This window comes from Pithys albifrons, chromosome 2 (genome assembly GCF_047495875.1).
Source record: "Pithys albifrons albifrons isolate INPA30051 chromosome 2, PitAlb_v1, whole genome shotgun sequence".
In the NCBI taxonomy this organism is placed as follows: domain Eukaryota; kingdom Metazoa; phylum Chordata; class Aves; order Passeriformes; family Thamnophilidae; genus Pithys; species Pithys albifrons.
In genome coordinates, this window is record NC_092459.1 from 82,615,613 (window position 1) to 82,640,873 (window position 25,261).

At 37.9% G+C, this 25,261-nt stretch overlaps 1 long non-coding RNA gene across 1 annotated transcript in view; it reads right to left on the minus strand.

Moving 5' to 3' along the window:
- Positions 1-4,857: 4,857 nt before the first annotated feature.
- The window catches only part of LOC139668423 (uncharacterized), a 96,306-nt gene continuing 75,902 nt past the window's right edge, over positions 4,858-25,261 (minus strand). Inside the window, exon 3 of the long non-coding RNA XR_011697055.1 lies at positions 4,858-7,007. This is a non-coding gene — a long non-coding RNA (uncharacterized lncRNA). The remainder of the gene's footprint in view (positions 7,008-25,261) is intronic.

A 25,261-nucleotide genomic window follows, 5' to 3' on the forward strand; every position in this document is an offset into this window, starting at 1 on the left:
CTCCTAAGATACCCCTGGGATTGCTGGATTTGAGAATGAATGAAAAGTTAAAATTTATTTTACTTGTCTCTAAGTGTAAAGCAAAATATAGACAGGTACTAGACCCCACTCCCTTCAAAATGCCAAAGCAATGGAAAGGATTCCAAAAGGTTTATTTCAGAGACAAGGGCACTGAAAACTTACAAAATCTCACAGTGCTGCCAGACAGCACTGGATCTCAGTAAAAAGGCAGATCCAGTGATCTTCCAGGGGTTTTTGTCTTCTCTCTGTCCTCTCTCCCCCTCTCTGGCCAAGGAGGCTTCTTCCATGTCTGCAAACATCTCTCCTGCACACCAGAAAGAGTGCTTGCTCACAACCCTCTCTGCGACTTTCTCTGGAATGCAGAAGGAAAAGAGAAAGGGAAAAAACTATCTAACCCTCTTGAGAGAGACCTATTTTGCATGCAGGAAAAGCTTCCTAAGTGGAAAATGAGTTCTAGCTTCCAGTTACAAATTCTTCCAGTAAGGGTACCTACTCCTATGCTAAGCCCTAGCAGAAGACAAAGACTTATCATATTTTGCTCAGTTTAATACATATTCTCAGAGGAACCTTTGTCTTGAACCTGACAGAACATGTGGTCTTTTCCCCTGCCCAGACAGTGACACTATGACCTGAGACAGATCCCAAGTCTGGTAATGACTCCTCCTGAAACACAGCCTTTTCTCACTCTGGTATAAACAGCAGTTAAACTAGTTCAAAGAGCCAGCCTCACCATCAAGTGTCCTGCTGTCTAGTGTTTTGGAAATCCCAGATAAATACATCATTCCAGATGCCTATGATAAATCAGATGGGATTTTCTGAACATCAGCCTAGGCAGCCACTCCCTGGGGCTTTTGCTAAAGCAGAATGGCCTGAACTACACCTAGACCCATACATTCTGCCCTGGTTGTCTTCCTTCATGCCGGGTTAAGTCCCATTGGCGAGCCAGTAGCACAGCAGTGCAGCGTAGCCCTGGGCTTTGGATCCCCAGTCAGGGTGAGCTTGTCCACCAGCTCTCCAGGCCAGGGCCTTCAGGTGTCTGTGGAGTGGCACTGGGGCTGAAAAGGGTGCTTAAGGATTCTCCCTAGAAACATAAGTTGGCGTGTAGGCACAGGAAGCCTGTATGTGGAATATTTCACAAAAATAGCCTGTTTTCCAGGATACTAAAGGCTAGACAAAGCACAGCTTAAGTAACTTCAGCTTTGGATGATATCTGCAAAAAGACTCTCAAAATAAAATATTTCTGGAATGGTCATAAGCACTCTTAAATAGAGTTTTGAACAATTAACATTCTGTTGTGTTCCCAGAAGACAAAACGTTTTCTTTCTGTTTAATGAGTGCGAATTCTGATACTGCTTGAGTTGATTTTTTCTGAGCAGTTATGAACTCTCACCTAGAATCTGAGGATATTCTTTTCAGTCTGAGGGAAATGATGTTTGTTTTTTTAACTCTGGTCTACCTTGCTCAAAAGAAAATAAGTGTTGAAAGTGATTTAATGCCATAAAGTTCTGGAAAATTAACACTAATACTGAACTTTTCCATCCCTTGAAAGTTTAGATTTTTAATCACGAAGAATAAAACTTGTTTTCAGGATAACAATGCAGGCTGAGAATTTTTGTTGCTGCACATTCTCTGAGGTAGCTTCTCCTCAGAATAAGTACACTTTTGAAAAGAGGACAGACAGATTAATTTTTCTGTATTTGGTAAGTAATTGAGTGTTTTCTCAGTTTTTTGAAAAGTCAAGTAGTTTATTGGTTGTATTTTGCTATTCATTGACTTTGGGATTAACTGATCTCTCACATACAGTATTTCTCAGTTTTTTTGTGAATTTTGTGTAGTTTGTATTGATTTGCTGTACATGTAAACAAAATTTCTCATGCCACATATTTTTGCTGTCTGAGAGTTTCATCAAGAAGTAGACTCATCGTGAACCTGTCTCCTTAGAATGCAGCCCTCTCTTCCACTGGCAACAGTAATGTTATAAAATAATAGTGATTAGTCTCTGTCACTGTAAAGCATTTAACCCATTTTTTCCAATCCAGCCTTGGTTTCCATGGAAACAGAACACAGTAACACAGGAGATAGAACATTTTCTTTTTTTCATTTTTTTGCTTTTGTTGTGTCTCAGCTGTCTTCAAAGTTCATTCACAAAACCCTCCTTTCCTCCACCTTTTTTTCTTAAACCTATAGATTTTAGGATTCAAGAAATTTCAGTCATCTGGGGTTTTCATTTTGCTGCAAATGGTTTTAAAGAAAATTTGTGGCCAGCAAAATTTGGCAGACTTGGACATTGGGGTCCCGGGTTAATTCACAAAGTTGTCTGAATTCAGTTTCTCAGAGATAAAATGAAGCCTTAGTGGAGCCTTTTGGAGCTGTAATTTATCAGGAGTAAGACAGACAAAAGCTATTATCTAGATTATCACTTTTTGTCATATTAAGAGACAAGTGTAGAGATGACTAAAAGCATATAACAGTCAAATTATATTTGGGTTACTATGTCCTTAGAAGGAGGTTTTTTGCCTTTCTGAGAAAACAGAGATACTTTTTTAAAGCCATTTGAAATACATGAATATATCACCCTGCTGGACTGACAACTCTTTAGGTGGGGTCCAGAAGGTATATGCTAAAATTTTAGAAATTAAATATACAAATCAAATTATTTGTCTGTATAGAAAAACACTTCTAAAGGTCACAAAGCATTACTTAGCACACATTAATGCTAAAGACTAATACTGTATTCCAAGATTAAAGAAGCTGGCCTTCCCTTCCATGTAAAACTTATTCATTAATAAAAATGAGGTTTTTATCAATATTTTTCTTACCAATAATTCTATGACAAAATTTACAGGGGATAAAGGAGATACCCAAAGTAACTGTTTCACAACATTTTCTGTTCAAAGGATCACTGATCATATAAATCACTAACAGAATATGTTGCCATGCTACACAAACAGTGAGACAGGTCTCACTAAAACAGAGGAGACTGATTGTTTCATGTAGTTTTTATTCTTTTCTAATTTAGAAGTACAAGAGATATAACAGAACAACACAGGTGGATAGGGAAGGTCAGAAAATCTACTTTGAAACATTGTTTTTTCCTCCTCCATACTTTTAAAAAGCATTGTAGCCTGTGGAAACCAAGAAGATTTGTAACTTTTTTCCTCACCTCTCTTATTATCTGTGTTGTGTACTATACGGGAACACTCACTGTGAACTAGTGTTTCTCTATGACAGATATAGCTGTTCTTGCCTTGAGAAGCTGATGTCTTTGATTTCAGTGAACATCATCTCAGTGCTCAGGTGCTGAGTTTCTTCTGTTATTGTTGTAAACTTGCCTGTTTTCATCCCTGACAAGGGAAAATAAAGCAACGTAGTCAATATACATATGCATTCTTTTACATCCCCAAAAAATAACTTATTTTTATATCCATGCATGTTCCTCTGCAAAGAGCACATTGTGCCACCTTATATTTGTTTCACTCTTCCTAAACTAAAAAATCATATTAAAAGTCTGATCGGGCTCCCAATTCTCACTGGAGACAGCTGCTCTAAGCACAGCAGACCAGGCAGCTCAGCACTGCAACAGCGACACAAAACACTTACCTGTGCTGTACCTTCTGACCTCAAGCAACGGTGACCTACCTGCAAGACCAGCGTAACCTCTCTAACACAACAAGTGTCAGTTTTGAAATACCTCAGAATTTTCCTTTATTATCATTGGGGTGTCTTATGGAAAGCACAGCTCTAGACTTTCCTTCCCATTCTTTCCACCACAATGCTTCCCTCCATGTCCTCTCCAGACATCCACTCATTTCTGCAGTTCTGTGGGGGTGACAGTGGTGCCCCAAGTGCCACCACCGCCAGAGGAGCAGGAATCTTGCCACCTCACAAGCAACTCCTGTCTCAGAGAAGTCAGACCAATTTAGCATCACCAGAGATGCCCCATACCCCAGGAGGAACTAAGAACAAAACTCTGAGCACTGTGGCACTGGCCATTTCTCAGATCTCTGAGAAGCTCCACAGCAGGTGCCAGCAAGGTTTAAGCAGTTGTTGGCATATATTTTCATTGTTAGCAGTATCACATTGTTAGCACAGTCATTCTTATTGCTGATGGGATGCTGCTTCTCCCACCTCTGTCCCTAACTGCTTTAGTCATCCTTCAACCATGCATCAGAAGTGAAATAAATGGATATTCTGATGAACAAAATAAAATTCATCCCCCAAATTTATGTATACAGACAACAATTATCTGACAAGATGATCAATTATTTTTATTTTTTCATACCCTAATGTCCCCATGGACTTTTTACTGGAACCACCAATTAACTTCACAGAGATAAATGAGCAACAAAGATACCATTTTTTGCTGCTGTCACCATGGGACTCATTTCAGTTAACAAGGTAACAGTGAAACCTTCCAGGTCTTTTTCCCAATTCTCTCAGCTGTCTAGACCCACAAACTTGATTTTTACCAGAGTAAAGACTTCATCAAATATATTTATTTTCTTCCCCAACAGCTGAGCATAACAGTTGGCTCAGCTGAAATGAGCCCAGAGGTTCACATTGGTGCTATCATAAAGGGAACCATCCCAGGTCTATTTCTTTCTTTTCATAGTTCTTGATTTACAAGAAGAAGAATGTCTTTAGAAAGGAATACCCTGGCATTTTTACAATAGGAGTTGTACAGTGGTATCACAGAGTACAATTTCTGGAACAGATTATTATGGTCTTTCCCCACAAGTAACACGAAAGTAATTTACAGATATAAAACTCTAAAGAGGATCTGAGAGACTACTTCATCCATTTTTGCATCAAGGGAAAGTGGGATGGTATGGAGCTACTTGGTGACAGTAAATACGGCACAAAGATGTCATTAACAAAAATTGATGAAGGGAAGTGAATATGACATTGTAAAGCCTTTTGAAGAGTTTCAATGACAGTTTTTCTCTTAATAGAAACAAAGGCTAGATATATTTGGTGTAGATTATATTTTTATTTAGCTAAATTTTGATGCCACAGAAAATATAGCTACAGGACTTAGTAACAAATCATATGCAAATTGTAAACGTAAAAGAAAGACTGCAGTATTGACTGAAAATCTATTATTTTAAATAATTAATCATTTTATTTGTATATTGTAAAATACAAGCATTCTTTTTTTTTTTTGTATATTTTGTCTGGTGCTAATTAGATTTGGAAGAAAAAATTAGTAAAGCAACTTAAAATGTTAAAGTTTTAATGCCACCATAATAATTAATTCTAAAAATTCTAAAATTACTAATAAACCTGTAAAAATGTCTTAATCTGGGTTTGATTTTTTTTAATTACGAAACCATGAAATTTCACCTGATGAGAACTCAGAACTCTGATTAATTTTCTTCATTATTCGTGTTTAAAGTTCTTGCAATGTGAGTGATTATAAATCTCTCATGGGTCAAAACTTATCCTACAAGGGTTTTAACAGAAGGATTTCAGTACTGAGTGTTATGAGAACAGCCTGCTGAAAACTCATGCCAAGTTATAAACAATTCTTCCCAGAGGATATCAACTTTCCATCACAATTCCCTTGTGGTTTTCAGAAGTCAGTATATCTATGAATTTTGGCTCTGTGAATGACTTTGTTTCTCTGTTCTGGCTTATGGGATCCATTTTTCTTATTCTCCTAACCTTCTTGGGTAAACTGTGTGAAAGATAATTTAGGCTGGCAGCTCTGTATTACTCCACCCAATACATTTCTCCAGCACCCATGCCTTGTCCTTGCTCATACTCTGCTTGAAAATTTTAACGATTAGGTTGACTCCATAATTTGAATTTAAAAAGGAGTTGATGTGTTTCCATAAAGTAGGACATCTACCTGCACAGAGAAGGCTGAAACACTAGTGCTCTCCAAGGATGCTTAATTGCTGCAATCAACCCTAATTAGTGGGAGGAACTAGGGGGAAAAGCATCAGGATGGACATCTGGAGCAGTTTCCTGATCTCTACCTTTTCAAAATGTAACTTGCAGGCAAAAACTGTAAACTGAGCAGCAAACCTTCTGTGTCCTAATGGATCATGACTGTGAAGAACACACTCCTTTGATGATTTCCCTCTATGTATAAACAAACTCCATCTTCTGTTCCTGTTTATGCTTAAAATGAAAAGGTACTTAGCAGTTCATAAGCCAGAAAACTTGTCCATTAGTTCCCTTATTGCTACGGTAATGCTCTCTTATGTTCTATGAAATTACTTCTACAATTTGCAAAAAAATCTGTGTTCACATAGTGACAGAAAGCAATTATCAGAAGAGGAGGAGGAAAGTTGAAGAGTTTTTGCCCTCTGAATGTGGCATCAGGCAGCTGGGGGGAAGCAAGTGTCTGAAGTGTTGCCATATTACAGGGCATTAATTTCTATCTGAAGTAGGGCAATTCTGATCTGACTTGTTCTGCCTCCAAGTTCCCTTCACTGTAGTTTATTATGTCTTATTTTCTGTATTGTATGTCATGCTATTTTACTTCTCTCAGCACTTACAATTTAGAGATTTGTGACCAAATCATCATCTTAGCCTAAGCTAGAATATTTTCTAACTAATTAGGCACATTTAATTAACTCCCAACTTGTCCTACTTTCTATGACAGAGCAGCAGTAGAAGACCCACAGCACCTGAGCTGCCCTTCCATCTCAGGGAAAGTCTGGTGAAGAACAGGAAACAGATCATAAACGAGAATTGCTGTGCCATGCTCCTGATTGCTGCTTTTCAGTTTTTAGCTTTTATGCATCCTGGGAAAAAGGCATGATAGCACATAAAACAAAGTATTCCTCTTGGGGAAAAAAATCAAAACCAATTATGATTCAAGAAAAATACAGAGGAAATTATTTGCAGATTTTGAAATCTGCATTTTTAAGTGCTTTGGTAGTACTCTTGGAGTTTTCTTCAATCATGCTTCTTTTCTTCATTCGGGTCTAGTAGTCTGTAATTTATCGATGGCCCACAATATAGTCAGAGATGATCTAGCAAGAAAAACAAAACAAAAAAAATCAAAGAAAACCACAACCAAAAAAAGCAAACCAAAAAATCTTAGTTCTATACCCATTTACATCATCCAGTAAACAAGCATTGGGCTATTTTTCTATAAATGTTTTATTTCTGATAAGTTTGAATGCTTTGACATGGTTCCTTTAAATAAATTATTTCAGAATTATGACATAAAACAAAAACTAAGAAATATGGATGGTTAACTAACCCTCTGACAGAATAGAAGGTAGAGAAATGAAGAACATAAGCTTTGTATGTTATTATTATTAACCATTTTACCTTCAGAAAGGAACTTTTTTTTCTTTTTGCTTACAGAATATTAGATTTTTAGAAACAAATTTTAGTATGTACTTACTATTTCTAATTGTTGAGTAGGCAAAACCTTTCTTTCCAGAAAACACTTCTCTTATCATGAGAACATATGCAATACCAAGCATGTATTTGCAACTCCCTGAACAAGATGCTCATTAACAGAGTTTAAAAATTTATTAATTGGTTCCCGTAACTGGGCCATCTGTCACAAGAAGATGAAAAGCTATGTGAAAAGAGTCATTCATTTGTGAATTGGGAAATAATTTTTAAGTCTTTTTATTGTTTGTGTCCTTATTATTTCCTAAGACAAGAATTTTTTCCTCAGGTGCCTGCCACTTTCTCTCAGAAGGAGACATGTACCAGAACGGCAGATGCTGTTAGAGAAATAGTTCAGCACATTCTCATTTCACATTGTTCCTTGAAACAAAAATCCTCAATTTGAACCACAGGATCATACAGGTTGGAGAAGACTTAAGATCATCAACTCCAACTGAAAATTCTCATAAGCAGCTAATTCACAGCAAAATCAGTGACATTCAGGTGTTCAAATACTAGAGATTTGGGCCATGAGTCTATCCTCCCAAATATGGGAAAAAAAGAACACAGATATTTTACTGCTTGTACATTAGAATAAAGTGGGGGAAAAAAAGGATCCTGTGGTAAGTTTATCTCCTCTCTGTTGAGGTCTAAATACTGTATCAAGGTTGGGTTTGTTTCCTTCATCCAGGTCTATAAGACATCAGTGGGATGAAGGATTTTCTGGTCTGGAGAAGACGTGCTTAAGTGGGAAAATATCCCATACTATTTTAGCAAAGACAGAAGTGTTTCAGAGCACAACTAGTGGCTGTGGTACATTATTTATAGGGACATCAGAGCTATGACCAACATGTTCCTGTGCTGGACGAAGCTTTAATGTTCAGGGGTCAGTAGGAAAAAACCCTAGTGAAAAAGGTTCTCCTGAAATTTTCAGACATCTCTGATATCATCACTGTTCCCAAAATTTTCAACTGTGTTTTCTGTCTGAAACTGTCAAGTTCTCTGCCCAGACTGGATTTACATATTCCTGCAGTTTTCACCTTGTAAAAATCATTGTGGATATAACTGTCAGCTTGAGGAAAATAAAATATGGAACACAGCCACTAAAAGACATTAAAAAGAAAATTTCAAACAACAATTCATGTAAACTTATTATTGAAAGAGCTGAGTGAAAAGTTTATGTAGTTATGGCTCCTGCTCAGCAGAGTTTAACCCTGGTGCTGTTTTCTGGAGTTCTTTGTACCTAGACAGTATCAACAGATAACACCCTAAGACAGTGTAACAGACCATGCTCAGTCCACAAGAAGGATGTGAATTTGGGATTTTAAATGCTAAGACTGCTAATGTCCACAGTTTGAGTAAAGCAAATGAGTGTCTTGGCCAGTAGCAGTTCTTCAGAACTGTTATACAGAGTTACTAGAGCGAATCTGGTGTATCTACAGTAATTTTTGTTGGTTCTACAAGACTCAAGTATCATGCATTAGTACTTTTGTTTGTGCAGATCATCCACATGAGACTGGTAGAATTTTTATTAGTTTGAAGGTCCAAAAATTTACACTTCAGAGTCAACTCTGACAGGTATTTTGATAAGAACACTCAAGTGACAGTTTTCATATTTGTCACAGTAAATGCCCCAATCCTAAACCAACAGAAACTTATTTATAAGCATCTTCTTCAACAGGAAATCTCCAGAAAAGTGCTTCTTGATAGCCCTTTTCCAGCAAAACATTCTGCAAAGAAATGATCTCTAAATCTGTCTGGAACTTCGAAAAAATTAGAGTTTGAAAGGTGGAAGCTGGTCTTGGAACAATGCAAAAATGTGACTCTCTGTTCATAGGCTGAGCAAATGTCTCTCTACAAACAGTACTTTTGGAGAACAAAATCAGGATTATGTAGTTTCACTGTACATTGCAAAGTATTTCAAGTAGACCAGGGAGCTGGCTGGAAGAGAAGATGAGAACTTGGCAAGCACTTTACAGGATATTTGGAGCCAGGAACATTTATCATGATTACATAATCTAAAGTCTAAAAAGTATCTACATGCAAAATCTACATGGAAAATTAAATTACAAATCAATTCCTAAAAAAACCCAGTTGTCTGGAATTTTGAGAATTGCAGATTTATTGTTGTCCTAGTTTTTATTACTTGTAAAAAATAAAATCTTCACTCATAAGCAAAAAAACCCTTGGGATTTTACTAGGGCTTTTTGGTGTTCATTTGGGAAAACATACCTACTTTCTAAAATGGTGTAAATAATTTTTGGAGGAAAAAGTCTCATATTAACTATCCAGAAACTGAGTCACACATACAAACCAGCCATATATAAAGAACTTTACTTGCTGTTGTGGTGGCCATGGTCCTGTGTGTTGGTTTGCAATATATAGGTTCCCTTTCTGTGACTAAAAGTTTAGGGTCTCAACTGCACATTCAATTAAGATGATGTGCTGGAGCAACAAGAAATGGCATAAGCTTAATCTCAGTTATCTGTCTCATTTCCACATTATGCACTGCTGAAAAAAAGATTAGTTTAGCAAATTACTCTTATGCTATTTTAAGTTTCGTAGATTTGATTTAGATTTAAAAGGAATAAATTTTTCAGCCTGAACAGCTGCAAAGAAACACTGGGGAGTAGAATCATGGCAGCTTACACACACACACACACACACACACACACACACACACACACAAAAGGCAAATAAAAAGAATGAAAACTTTCTTTGCAATTACATCTATTTCTTTCTAACCCAAACTTTACTACATTTCAGATTCTTGCTAAGTTTTATGTGGGGCTTTTGAGCATCTTGAAGTTTTAACAAGATTGTTGCTGCTTCTCAAAAGACAGTACTTAGGAAAAGGCATCAGTAATGGCAGGGTGCCCTGTGAGGGTGCATGGGGAGAGTCTTGAAGCACAGAACAGCAAGGAACAGAAAGTACCACAATTTAGAATGAACCATAATTGTTCTTATTGACCCTGAAAGTGGAGAAGTTAAGTAAGTTTAAAAGTTATAAATCATCACCATGGCTAGGCTTCGTGAAGATTTGGGAAGGGCACTACCCACGCTTGCTGCAAGTGTGCTGGTGACAAAAATGACCGATGCAGGATAGGCATGTCTGGTCGCAAAAGGCACAGCAGAATGTCTCCTTTGGCAATATTGGCAAGGAACAGTTCTGTCTGCTTTGTCTTTTCACCTCGAGACTGATTCTGCTTGCATTCTCAAAGGATCCATGAATCCCATTTGGAGGCCAGAGTGGACCACTGGTGGCAGCCAATATGGCCAAGACTGAGGTAAAGAGTTCTAAACAAATGACAGAATAAAGGAAATAGTTTCAAGCCATTATAACTGCAAGTAAAGCCTGAAATCACTTTTTTATGAATAATCTACTGCTGTTCACTCATCATTTCTTCTTGTACACTTACTTTGACACAGTCCCTGCTCAGAATTTACATCCTTTCTTTTCCTTCTTCTCCCAGAGATAAAAATCTAATGGCATTAATGAGATCATATAAGACATTTATTATGCCATAAAACACTGAAAGCAACTTTGAACATTTAAAATTTCTTTCTATTTGCAGATATTTTATTAGAATATTAGCAATGGGCCCAGTAGTTTTAATGTCTCAGTTATTTGTCATTCTTTTGATCTCTGATGAGTTTTTCATCTGCTTTGCTTTGGATAGTTTCTTTTGGTTCCTTTTTTCCTTTCTTCAGATGATTTAGGGGAATAAGGAGAAGAGGCTCTTAATACAAGATGGACATCTTTGAAGCTATGACAGAATGAAATTTTGGAAAAAATAGAACCCATAACAAAGAATCCTAATTTTATTTCCTTAAAGTCTGTTCATTTTAAGAGACATACCTATTTTTATGGATTCTTTGCATACTTCTACAAATAGATAAATTAGAATGAACTAGAGGGTTTGCCTTTTTGTGTGCAGTTGCTTGAGAAAAAGCACAGTTTCACAATGAGGGGGGTTTGTTGGTTCTTTTAAAATTATTCTTTCATATTCTTAAAATGAAATTGTGTTATTGAGTCTCCTAAGTTCCAGTGACATATATCAATATCATCTTAGGAAGTGATGGGCAGAGGCAGATGGACAGTCATCCTGCCTCTTGCTGCCATAACTTAAATAGATGCCTTACAGAAGGCCCCACTTCAAGATGAAAATCACTGCATCCAAGACAACAGAAGAGCATTTGCAAGTCTGGTTCTGGCAACATAAGTCATACAGCATCAACATCTCAAGTGCAATAAATAACAGCTCAGTAAAATCCACTGTGATATAACTGCGCTTTCTAGACGTTACGACAGGACTATCAAGGAGGTGCTAAACATTTCAATGCTGTGAGCACCAAGTCCCACTGTACTATTAAACCACAGCAATGAAAAGGATGTAGGCTGCATGCCTGGAATATTTATCTATGTTTTCCAAGCTCTCTGAAACACTGCATCACATCGCAACACTTCTTGCTTTTGCATTTCATTAGAGGACAATAATGGTTCTCACAGTCGTGGCTGCTAAAGACAGTGCACCCAGTAGATCAGCCATGTAAAAAGAGAGTGAAGTTTTGAGTCTAGAAAGGCACATTTTGTGGAATCTAAATTTTATTGCAGACAAATGAAAACCTCCATATCATTCAGATTTACAATCGCAAATATTCTCTGTGTAATTAAAACACAATTTTCTAATTACAAGAGTAGAAAATCTGGCATGTGAGCTTTTTCCAAATACATTAACGATACAGTAATGATTGTGGTACATACTGACAGGCAGAATTTGATTACTGGAATCAGCTATTTTACCCAAAGTCTGCCTCTCTGGAACTTTATTTCAGGAACTGAAGCATCATTTCGCAAGTGCTCCAATTTTATGGTGTAATAAACATCGAAATTATAAACAGGGTTTCTGGAAACAGCTTATTTTAATGTTGCTTGAAACATTTAGGTTTTTTATACTTAGCACCTTTTTTTTTCTTTTACATTACATTTAAAAGAAAAGTCAGTAAATTCAAATTCATGTATGCTTATGCCATTTCATTTTCCCTACAAGTAATTATCAGGAAAAAGGATGTAAAAAAATAGCAATGTAACAGCAGAATATTAAGACCTGACATTTACATATTTCAAGACCTACAAAATTTTAAGGTTTATTAAAGTTATTGTCTGTATTAATTTAGAATACATTCTCCTAGTTCCTATAATCTGGATCTTCATTCAAATTGTGTCTTTATAGTGCCAATATTCCACTGAGAGTATCAGTCACGGCTCTGTAAATGGTGACTGCTTAAATGCCTTACTTTTGCTGGCCACTTTGTTTTTGGATACACTTAGTAAGTTAACTTACTTCTGACCCTGCAGGATATGCTCGCTGGTACTTTCTTTCAAACTTTGTAGCATAACAGCTGTAATTCTAGGTAAGATTCTGGATGATGCTATAATATAAACACTAAACCAGAAATTACTGTAAAATTTGAGTAGTTTTAAGAATTTGACCTTTTCTTGCTTGTTATTTAATTTAGAAATTACTTGGATCTAGCTGAAGAGTTTACTTTCACTTTCATGCTTCCACTGGCTTTCCTTTACATCTTTTCAAGGACTTATGGAGAGTGCAGCAGAAATCAATGTCAGTTTTCAGTCAGTACCTCAAAACTGGCCATCTGTAGCTAGAAATTAGAAATGTGACCAAGATACAGAAATTGAGCAGCTTTTGTCAAACAGGGTCACAACTCCTACACATCCTCTGTACAGCTTAAGTTTCACTAATATGTAAAGCTTTGAGTTGCCCAACCAGCTACTTGTAACCTCTTCAACTGGCTCAAACCCTGTATGACAAGAGACAAGTGGAGGGAAGTGGTCATTCAGAGGAGGTGAGAAGTTTCATTGACTTTCTCCACTGTGACTCAGACTCAGTGCCATGACATCTCACTTTTCCTGCTGTTTTGTGAAAACACCAACTGCCCTCCACTCCCACTTCCTCCAGCACCTTATTCCATAGTCATTTCTGGAAGTTGATTGCAGCTCTTGTACCAAATAGATTTTAAAAGTGTCAGATAAGTTCATTAGGTGTCAAGTATTTCTGAGACACCAATTATATACATGCTTTGTGAAGTGTTTATGCAGTGAATAGGACAGCTTCAATGATTCTCTACTCAGACAAGATAGAAAGCACCTGGACTTGTACTGTAAAAGCACCATGATCCACTTTTCTTCCTTAAAGGTCACAGGGGAGAAAAAAATAAAGTGATATAGGAAGTGGCTGATGCCTAAAGTAGCTGGAATACACTACAAAAGCTGTTGCACTAGGCTGGTTCCAGCTACAGAGAAACAAGTTCATTCTAGATTCCTCTATAATGAATAGAAGATCCCAAGACCAAGCAGAGAAGAGAATGTGAAAGAAATGCAACCAAAAGTCTGACCAGCATTGAAATTAAAAATGCTGTAAAGTCTACAAAAAGAAAAATATCTGTGGAGTTGCTAAATGGAAACATGATGGTTATTCAGGGAGATTGTACATGTACTTGATGGTAACCAGAAAGATGAATTATGCTGACTGAATGCCCTCAGGCACCTACATCACCTCCATACATGCTGATTCCTTCTTTTTTCCTGAAACTACTGAATTGTGATGGAATATCAAGCTGTCTGCAGTCTCAGAGACATTCAGGACCATTTTCTGACTTCAAACTCTTTTACAGTTATAACCCTCCAGTCCCTAAATTCAGAGATACATGAAAACTGCTAAAACAGACAAGGTGTGCCTGCTAGTTCTGCCAAGCAGGGATAGTCAAATTATAATGATGCACTTCACAGTAGTTCCAGTGCTCTGATGGCCACTCTGCAGAAAGCTCAACAAAAGAGACTGCAAGATTAGAGAGCGGAGGCAAAGGCAAATTTTCAAGTCTCTCAATGTGTTCCAACTAGTGTGTTTAAATTTCAGCCCTAATATTTGTACCCAGACTCCTCAGGGAGCTTGTGGAGAGCAAGGGTGCCACACTCCAGCTAGCTAGCTGATTGGGAAGGCATCAAGGCCCACCAGATTCATAGTGGATCTTGTCCTTCTGTGTGCCAAAGCAACATCTCAGCCATCCAGCTCTCAGTTCTCCAAGTTATGCTTTGCCTGATTTCTCATAGTTGAAATTCCTCTATGATTTAAATTCTTCCATAAGCAGGTGCAACATGGTCCTCCTTTCACCACCAGTGCCTACTATGTTGACAGGAGACTCAAACTTTTCTTTCCCCTTTCCAGTTCCTTTCTGCAGAATGGCATATATTGCAAGAGAAATAATCACCCCCCAGAGCAGTACTCTCTCTTAGTTTTTGTGGGACCTGTTTTAGGTTTTTGCTCTAAACTAGAACTGTAACATGAGTCACCATGAGAGGCTGAGGGCCATCAGTGCAATGCACAGTGCCATCCCCAGCACTACAGTTATAATGTTGTTATGCCCTGTGCCACACAGCCGCTCTTTGAGAGGGCCACCTCAATCCTGCAGCTAAAGGGACACAGAGTTTAAGCCTCTCACAAAGCTTTAAATATTAGCTAACAATGATGATATCAGGACCCTGGCAGAGCTACCAGAAAAATTACCTCACAGATTCAGGTAGTGGCAAAGAGAAGGGTTATGAGAACCTCTGTAGCACCTACGTATGGTGTGGACTGAGTTCTCAGAGCACTGAGTCTGTTAAGCCCTTATTCTTGCAGCTTCAGTTCACATTAATTTAGCACAGTGCTTGCCGCCCTTAAGCCAGCCAGACTCATCACATGCTCAGATTTGGGTACATGTTGTCTAAACTCTTTGCAGAATCAGGATTGGGAGAAATAGCTGGTGCTGATAACAATGTTCAAAAGCAAGTACAATGCCACCATTAACATTGAAAAGGAAAAACCTACACAAAGAAAAGAAAACTACCACCCTTAGGGCATGTGAAAGATAGTGACTAGACAATAGTTTGGACAATAAATACAGAAAGTCCACTTCTTTTAGTGATTAGTGGTGTAGATTGTTGTTCATTTGCTGGTTTTGCTCAAACCTAGTCTTTTAGCTCTATCACCACTATATCATGTGTTATAAGAATCCTAGGGGAAAGCAATATTTTTCCCATTTAGGAACTTTTCTACCTTCTGTAACACATAAGGTATTACAGTTTCTGGTAAATCTGTTTTCTTTATTTCTGTTTTGAACTAATTATATGTTATTAACGGATTAGTTATACACTGTACTTGTTTTTATTGTTTCTCCTGAAAATGCTAGTTTTTTTTCTGAAAATTCCCCACCCACAGAAAAAGTAAATCCCTAAGGCAGTAAATACTGGACAGTGAGAAAATATATTTTCAGGAAGTTTTGGGTAAGAAAAAGCAGACCAGATCCAGAGCTGACTTATTATCCAAAACTTCTTGCAGCCCTTTATCAGTGTTTTAAGCCTGCACCAGGCAGTGGATGTTTGATAGCTGATTATAAAAGTTCTTACTTTTGCAGATTAGCTGTAAAACAGTTTTAATGTATTCCCTCTGTTTGCTCATACAGCCAGTTTTTATTATTGCCACTGCAGAAGTAAACTAGTTTATCTGTGAGTACAGATGTAGTGTTTTGCAGAGATGGCAAACCAGAAAATAATCGCTTACTAATGTGCTTTCTTTTGTTTTCCCTCTTTCAGAGAATTCCATTTGGGTTTATGGGATCACGAGTTAGTTAGGACTGCATTACAGAAATCCAGTATTGCCTCTCATACAATTACAGTAACTATCCACTGATCACTGGATAGCTCATAGGTGGTTGGGTTGTTTGGTTTTTTTTAAAAAACCTACTCTGTAATCTTACTTGCTCACAAAACTTGACCTTACTCCTCTAGTAAAAAACCCAGTGATGCATCCCAGTGTTGGAAATGTGCAGCTTATCAATTTTTATCTGCTTTATAGCTTTTTTTCCCTGTTATCTACTAAAATAGGGACAACTGTTGCAATACAATTAAGACTCCTGCTAATCAGTTGGTTCATCCAAGCTATCTGCTAACATCATATACAGACAAGATAAACAGGCAATTACCATGGAGAACATTTGCTAAACAAAGCTATAATTAATAATAAATGAAACTGAGTTTCCAACTACTTAAACGCAGCAGTTATTAATTATCATGTGGCCCCAAGCTATTTGTGTAGAGTATATAATTTACAATTCTGCGTGATCTTTGCTGTGCTCCCTGAAGCCTCCAGAGCTATCTTTTGCATAATTTTAAACTCCAATATGTTGGTTGGGATAGTTTCTTCTGGCTTCTGCCTCAACTCTTGACATTATAAGGCCAAGAAATGCAATCTTGTATTTATGTGGAAGAAATTACAGCTTTTAAACAGCACTATGTAGCAAATGCCAGAATATAGTGTGCAACCAAATTAGATCTGTCTGGCAGACACGGTTTTGTCACCTGTCATAAACAATCAGCCTCCAGCTGTGCAGTAAGCAATTTGCAGGTAGCCAATGCTGTCCTACATATTGTTCACTTAAAAAAATTATTGTCAGGTCTGTTTTCATCACTAGATGGGTTTACCAGACAGTTTCCAAAATCCTATGCAATTTAACTCTTATTACACACTCTCATTTCTTCAGAAAATTAGGTATTCCATATAACATAAAACCAGATATCTTTCCTACTAGAGGTCATAATATTATCATAGATCCACGGGCCATGCAATGTCTTTAAGGTTTATATGCTCATGCTGAGAAGGGGACCATGAAAAGCTAGGCTGTTGGTAATACTCCTCACGCTACATTTTTACAACAGCACGGTCCGGAGCTCCAAGATTATCACTTGCTTCCACACCTTGATTTCTCACAGTATCTCTTTCAAATGGTTCCAAGAAGTCATAAGCATTCTCCTGGAGGCTCACCAAATTTAGAAGTCAGACTACTGACAGGGTTGTGTGTTTTCAGTGTCAAAGACCAGACATTTTCAGAACAGGCTTGTTCATATTTGCCCAATGACATAAGACACTGTATAACTGGTGTAGAAGGGAAAACTACAGCATCCGCACAGGCCAGCCCCACTGACATTACTCACCTCTTTCTTCAAACATATCCAAGATCTCTCTCCATCTCTTTCACTTCCCTAGGCTACAGAGCTCCTACTGTGGTTCCTAGCACCTTAAGCTCTTTTTAAACTGTGCTTATTTTTGTTCTCAATCTTCTGTCTGTCTTGTCAGCTGCTCCCTGAGGGAAAACACCCAGTTTGTGATCTATTCTACCTCCAACTAACTCTTTTTCTCTCTACTTAACAATTCAGTAATATCAACAAAACTTGACTCCCTATTTCACACCCATGTCTTGCTTTTTTGTCCCATTGAAGACATTAAATCTCAGTGTTGACTCAGTTAAAAAATGGTCAGGGAAAAAAAATTACTGATTTATTTTTTTAAGACCCACATTCTTCACAAATGCCTAATTAAGTAATTTTAAAAAGCTATTGTCTCTGTGACATACAGCATCACTATGTTGTCTGGTACCCCATAATGTTCACCAGGTAATTTCTTTTATTATGAGTAATTTATGAAGGTCAGTGAAGTTGCCCACAGTAATTGCCATAAACCATATAATCACCTATCTCTGTGGCAGACTGCTGCTACTGACCTTGCCATCTGTGCATGAGAATTAAAGGTAACCTTCATCCCAAAATAAATACAAGTAAGTTCAATTCTTGTCCTTGGAAATCCTTGTACTTAAGTCTAAACTGTAACAGGATCTTCAGCCTTGTTCCTGTTTGTGGCAAACCACAATGGCAGACTTGAAATTGTCTGGGTGTAATGGTGGCAATAGTGTTCAGGTGCTTGCTGCAAGTGTGGTCTGAGCCTGTAAATGGATGCTCATAACTGTCAAGCAAGAAATTGTATGCTTTATTTTTTGGGATCCTTGTAAGTTTAAGCTATGTGTTGTGAGGGACTTTGCCAAGTGATAATAACCAAACAAAACTCCCAAATAAATAAATTAAAAAAAAAAAGAAGTCATTTAACACCCAATTTTTGCATATTTTTAATAACCTTGACCTTTTTCCAAAACTGTAATCCTGAACACCATGCAAAGGAGCCAGGCGAAGTGATTGCAAATTCTAAAAATGCCAACAAATGATTGCTAAATTTCTAGTAATGATCTCTTATCACATCTGGAAAAACTCTCACTGGCAAAGTACTCTTGACTAAGGAGACTTATCTTCAAACCACAGAATTCTGAGATGGAAAAGACTAAACCTGGAATCTCTCCTCCCCTCAGTTACCTCAGATGTCTGATTCTTTGTCCCTACCTTCTGCCCTGTGCAGATCAGAGACAGTACCAAGATGGTTGGTTTAAGTCACCATCCCATGATATTGGGAAGCCACTAATTTTACCAGGGAATGCCATTAGACCTGAGTTGCAGTAACAGCAATAATGGGAACTTTGAGGTGAGGTGAGGTGAGGTGAGGTGAGGTGGGGTGAGGTGAGGTGAGGTGAGGTGAGGTGAGGTGAGGTGAGGTGAGGTGAGGTGAGGTGAGGTGAGGTGAGGTGAGGTGAGGTGAGGCAGCAGGTGCTTTCCCAAAAGAAGTTCCACACAACGAGAAAATATTCTGGCAGTTAAAATACAAAGACTGGACAATAGCTCAGGCAGGCCAGTACAGTCCAAAATCACAAGAGTGGAGAATTTGGGAAACATGGAATCATGCAAATGAAAAATGCATTTCGTTGTGATCAAGTAGCCATCAACATGTATCACCTGTGGCCATGGGTGCAAACGATGTAATACAGCACTATCAGATTTCCTTACACTGCACATAGAAATAATTGAAATTTGTATTTTGGCATGTGATTACCTTCTTGGAGGTCCCCAGTGAGAAATTCTGCCAATATTTCTGCCTCTAGACTTGGAAGTCAGCTGAAGGTGGGAGTGTGCTGGTGGTGGTATTCAAGTTAGACAAAGACAGTACATGCTAACATGCAGAATTAGAGAGATCTTTTTCTTGGTAACAGAGGGGGAAAGTGGCTTGGACCTTAAGTGTGTAGAATCCAATCAAACCACACAGGAGCTGCCATGTTAGATAAAGTACACACTCCCTCCTGATGAATAGGCTGAATATCCAGCATACTGCAGCTTTACGATCCAGTCCTTGGAGTCTGTGCTTTTTCTGCCGGACACCAGACAGCAGCCCTGTCCAAAAAAGCTATTTTTCCCTTTGTGTCCACATGTGAGAAAACCTTTAAAGGGGCAGCCTTTGTATCTAGCCTCTTTTTTATGCCTTTTAAGTAGCTTTTAGGTCAGCAGCATTGATCTTTAAATTGGAGAGGATGTACAATTAACACTGCCTGTAGCCAGCTGTATTTATCAGCAGCGTATTTTTTCTGTATGTATGTGTAAAAAGAATACTTTATTTATCTTCTAAAAGAAACTTACAAATAGAAGGTCTTCCTTAATCTCTTGAAATATGTCTCAACTATAAACTTAAATACTTATATAAATAATATTTTTAATAAGAAATTTTTTTTCTATGAAAAGCTCTCTGGTCATATAATTCATCTACATATTTTCCAATGAGCTGAAACTCTTTAAACAACCCCTTTAACATTTTCAGGGGCAAAAGCACTCAGTAGTTAGTTATATCAGATGGATGAGATTTATCATGTACATGTTTCTGAAAATATGTCTGTAATAGAAATATTTCTACGATTTCAACTCCCAAAAAATTCTACTTATTTGTTCCACCTGTACTTTTTAAGTCTTCTTCCACTTAACTAGAAACTTTAACAATGGTGATGAGAAAAATACTTTTCCTCTGTGTGCACAGGTTAAAAACAATTAATGTATCTTTGGTAGCTAAAAATTGCAAAAAGAAACCAAATCAAAGCCTATGATACAATTGTTTTCTTATAACTAGTATGTAAATACCTCTTTCTAATTATTTTTTAATTTAGGAAGAAATATAAGCATTTCTAGAGTTTATTCAAAGTTAACCTTCAATTTCTTTGAAAAATTTCTAGGAGGTTAAACCTCATCCCACTAAAATCAATGGAAGTTTTCTGTGTGACGGCAATGGTGGTAGCATTTTACTCAGAGATCTTAGCCACCACTGGATTAGCATTCTCTGAGTATCAGCTCCCACTATCAGACATGAAGAACAGTTATATTACTAATTACTTAACAAAAATTAGTAAATTTTGTACCTATTACAATTGGTTTACATTAATAGGGTGTTTTTTTATATTTTCCCATAAAAGGAAGGGGGGGAAAAAGAATATGGATGTTAAAATAATCCAAGCCCTTAACTATTGTGTTTTATGACAAAGTCAAAGTAGGAAGCATAAAAATTTTAGGCAGTTTAAATATTACTCTGGAATGACCTCAAAGGAATGATGAGTATGTCACTATTTTGGAATGGAAGTTTTCTTAGTTTGAAACTCTTTTGTTAAGTTCTGAGCTTGAAATTTACAGTTTCTGACACTGACCCACCAGATCTCACCCTCTCTGAAGATATATTTTGGAGATGAATGGGCAGTCACATTCTTTTATTCATCTTTCATCTCATAAAAACAAAGTGCTGTGCCAATGCCACTGTTCTATTTCCAGGACATGTTGTCTCAGCAGGAGGCTACCTGTGAGATATGATCTCAAAATACCTTGGTTATTCAATTTTTCTAAATATTATATCCTTCACATCAGTAACACGGATGTGTTTTTCTCTGTCACAGGCAATGGCAGCATTCCCAGATGCTCTGAACAGCACAGACTGAGAGAAAGGGCAAACAGTTCAGTTCTCAACAGACTTCTTTTCCTTTTTTTTCACCTGGAAATCAAATGTTTATCCTTATGAATTACAAGTCACAAAATTTTCAAGGCCAACAGTCAATCCTTATGTGGATGTAAAGATCCTGTTCCATTTGAAAAATCATAAAGAAAATGAGGATGCTTATGTCCATAACCAACTGTGTATGGATCTACTGGTAACTTGACAATATGATTCGGATCAATAATACTGAAGTTCAATGTTGCTAAACCTTTTCAATATGTTGTTTTGGTGCTCACCTTTCTTTAATGAGACCACTGCGAAAGTCAAACATTTTTGTCTAAAAACTCTTTGAAGATAGACAGAGGATTTGCTTTTGTATAACTTTCTGTATTGAACACCATATATTTCCTAGTAAGGGATATTAAAAAACATTAGTATACCTGAACTATAGTGAATATTTGTAGTTATTTCTAAAAAAAATAAGTTAATAAATTGCATTGCAGTAAATTTCATGTAGTGCACTGGCCTTGCCCTAAACAATGATAAATACCCTTTAGGGCAATCATTCCTGTGGCATTCTGAGATATAAGAATTCTTTTTCTTTATTAGGATGCTGCAATTTCACAGGGAAATAAACAAAACAAATAATTTAGTTGTAGGTTCTCAAAATGTCAATAACACATTTCATTTCTAATTCCCAGTGGACCCCTCTTGTCACTGGGAAACTTCATTTATAAGTGCTTATAGAAAGATTTTTAGTGAATATATTGGAATCTTGTTAAAATCTTCTACATATAGGGAGAGTTTTATCAGCAGTAATATTCATTAGGCTTTCTGCTCTGCTGATGACCATTTTTGACCCTTACAACATGCTAGGTCTTATATTAGCAAAGCCAAATGCTTATCAGAATGCAAGTAAAGAGGTAAACTGACACTTGATGGATATTCTTGACATATGCATTAATAATACATAAAAGCTTATTTTCAATTTTTCACAGCATCATAGGATCACAGGTTCACACTATGGCTAGGTTGGAAGAGGCCTCTGGAGGTCATCTGACCCAACCCCCTGCTCAAGCAGGGTCATCAGGACCACATCCACATCACCTTTGAATACCTCCAAGGAGAGAGACTCCACCACCTCTCTGGGCAACTTGTGCTACATTTTTGTCACCCTTGCAGTGAGAAAGTGTCTCCTGTGTTTCAGTATGTGCCATTGCCTATTGTAACTGGGCACCACTGAAAAGGGCCTGACTTGTTTTCTTCACATCCTCCTTGAGATATTTGTATACACTGATGAGTTACCCCTGAGACTTCTCATCTCCAGGCTGAACAGCCCCAGCTCTTTTAACCTTTTGTCATAGGAGAGATGTCCCAGTCTGTTACATATATGAGGCCATTTGGTGGACTCTTTCCTGTAGCTTCATATCTCTCTTGAAATGGACACAGTAAACTGTGCCCCAGAACTGGGCAAAGCACTTCAAGTGCAACCTCACCAGAGCTGATTGGAAAGGAAGGATCATCTTCCCCCACCGGCTGGCAGCACAATTCTTATTACACATCAGGACACCATTAGCCCTCTTTGCCACAAGGCCGTACTGCTGGCTCAAGTCAACTTGCTGTCCACAGGATTCTCAGGGCCTTTTCTGCCAAACTGCTTTCCAGTTGGGCAATGTCCAGCACATATTGTTGCCTGGAGTTGTTCCTCCCCTGGTGCACAACTTTACACTTCCCCCTTTGAACTGTATGAGGTTTCCCTCAATCCATTTGTCCAGATTGATGAGGTCCCTCTGGATGACAATACAGCGTATCAGCCACTCTGTTACATGTTATCTTCCAGCTTGCTGAGGGTACACTCTGCTACATCATCCACATCATTATTAATGATGTTGAATGGTATGATATGTGTTATGGACTGCCAGGTGGTCTTACCTCTGCTCATGAAGGCTGGACAAAGAACTATGGATCAACAGCCTAAGAGGAAAGCCACTTGCCTCGAGCTCAGTCTGCAATAATGTTGGGAAATAAACCCTTTCAGAGAGTAATTGACTATATCAGTTAAGTTTTCAAAATTAATCATGATCTATTCAGGAATAACTCTCCAGTGAATATGGCATAAACCTCAGGGCATATCACTCTTGTTGATTGAGGCACTGAATATGGATACTAATAAGAGGCAGAATAAATGCCCCTTCTTCTTACATAACCAATGTTATTTGGTGGAAGAGACTAAGATTGTTTTAGTTTAGGCAATTATCAAAACCAGGTTTTCAACAGATTTTGTGTACTGGGACATGAAAAAACTGAAGCAGATCTCACAGCCTGGTAGCAACAGAGCTGTCTGAAGACAGCTCCCTATTGCGAAGATTTCATGTAAACTCAATCCAATTCACTCAGCTTTGTACTGCAAAGGCATAAAATGTCACCTTTACTGATGTCACATGTAGGTTTTTGGTCTGAACCTTCTTTATTCCAAAGATTTTAACTGTGATTTCTGCACCAACTCTTGTTAGTTATCTGAATTTCCACAGAAGTAGGATATAGACCTGTAACTTTCAAATCGCTTATTCCAGTTGTTCAATAACAACTGAAGCCTCTCCTGTATAGCAGTGCACAGCACCTTAGGAAATATGGCACACATATGACATAAATATGAAACCTACTAGCATTTTTTTAAGGAAACATGTACTAAGTTTTGTAAAGAGCTATGTGGATTTTCAGAGGAGTTGGCAATCAAGGTCTCAAGCCCAATCTTGGACTTCACAGTACAAGCAAAATATGGATCTCTTGAAGCAGTTCCATTGCTACTAAGTTGGTCAAGTGTTTGGAGAATCTCTCTTACAAGGAAAGTCTGAGGAAGCTGAACCTATTCAGCTGCAAGAAGAGGCGACTGAGAGGGAAACTCATCATTGTGGATAAATGTCTAAAGGGTGAGTATCAAATGGATGGATCCAGGCTCTTCTTGGTGGTGCCAAGCAATAGGACAAGAGACAAAGGGTAGAAAATGATGCATGGGAAATTCCATCTGACCATGAAGAACTTCTTTACTATGCAGATAACCATGCACTGGAACAGAGCACGGAGAAGTTGTGCAATCTGCCTCACTGGAGATATACACGAACAATCCAGATGCGATCCTGAGCAATGAGCTCAAAAATAACCTTGCTTGAGCAGGAAGATTGGACCAGAAGGCCCACTGTGGTCCCTTCCAACCTGACGAGTTCTGTGATTCTGGGAAGGTGAATGCCCAGCAATTTCAATAGTGTAAAGTAGTATTACCTTGGCATGATTTTTTAGTGCCTTCCAGATGTCTTTTATCTCATCTATTTTTCAAAGACAACATATTCTTTAACCTAAGATTATCACATAAAGACCTAAACACATAATACTCATGTCTTCTTCCCAAAATGCTTACCAGTCTCTCACATAAGTGCATTTAAAAACAAATTAAAAACACACTTTATTTAGATCACACAAGCTGTCTGGCTCAGATCACAATGGGAGTAATTTTCCTACTGAACTTGCTCTGTGCTGGATAAAAAAACAAGCAAATATCTAGCCCACCATGAGAGCAGAGTGTGGGAGCTAGTACTGTGCATGCTGGTGGTGTACCTTAACCACTAAGCTGGGGACCTGCTTACCCTCTCCCTGGCCTCATGAATTGATACTCAATGCAGCTGGGAAGAGCTTCAGGATCAAGGATTTAGAGAAACTTGTACTGCAACAGCCAGAGGCTTAGAAAACTGGTATGGTGCCGAGACACGAGTTCAGCCCGCTGAGGTAGGAGAGTGCCCTGAACTGGTGTGTCCTGAATTGCAGGGGCCAACTGTGTCTCTTAGTATTTGGGTCAGTGCAAGGCATTTCACCCTTTAAGGAAAAAAAAAAGGAGGCTGGGCTGGGCACCCATATAAACAGACAGACCATCTAACAAGAACAAGTACTTAAAACATTGTGTTGGCTTTGAAAGATTAAGATTGTACTTCATCATATTTGGAACAGCCAAAATACTAATCTTCCATAAGCAGATAGGAAAAAAAATACAACTGTAAAGCAAATGAAGGTAAGAAGTCAAATAAATTCCATAATGAATATTCTCTCCGCTGACGTAGGTTTTTTTAAAGGTAAGACCAGACATCCTATTTAGT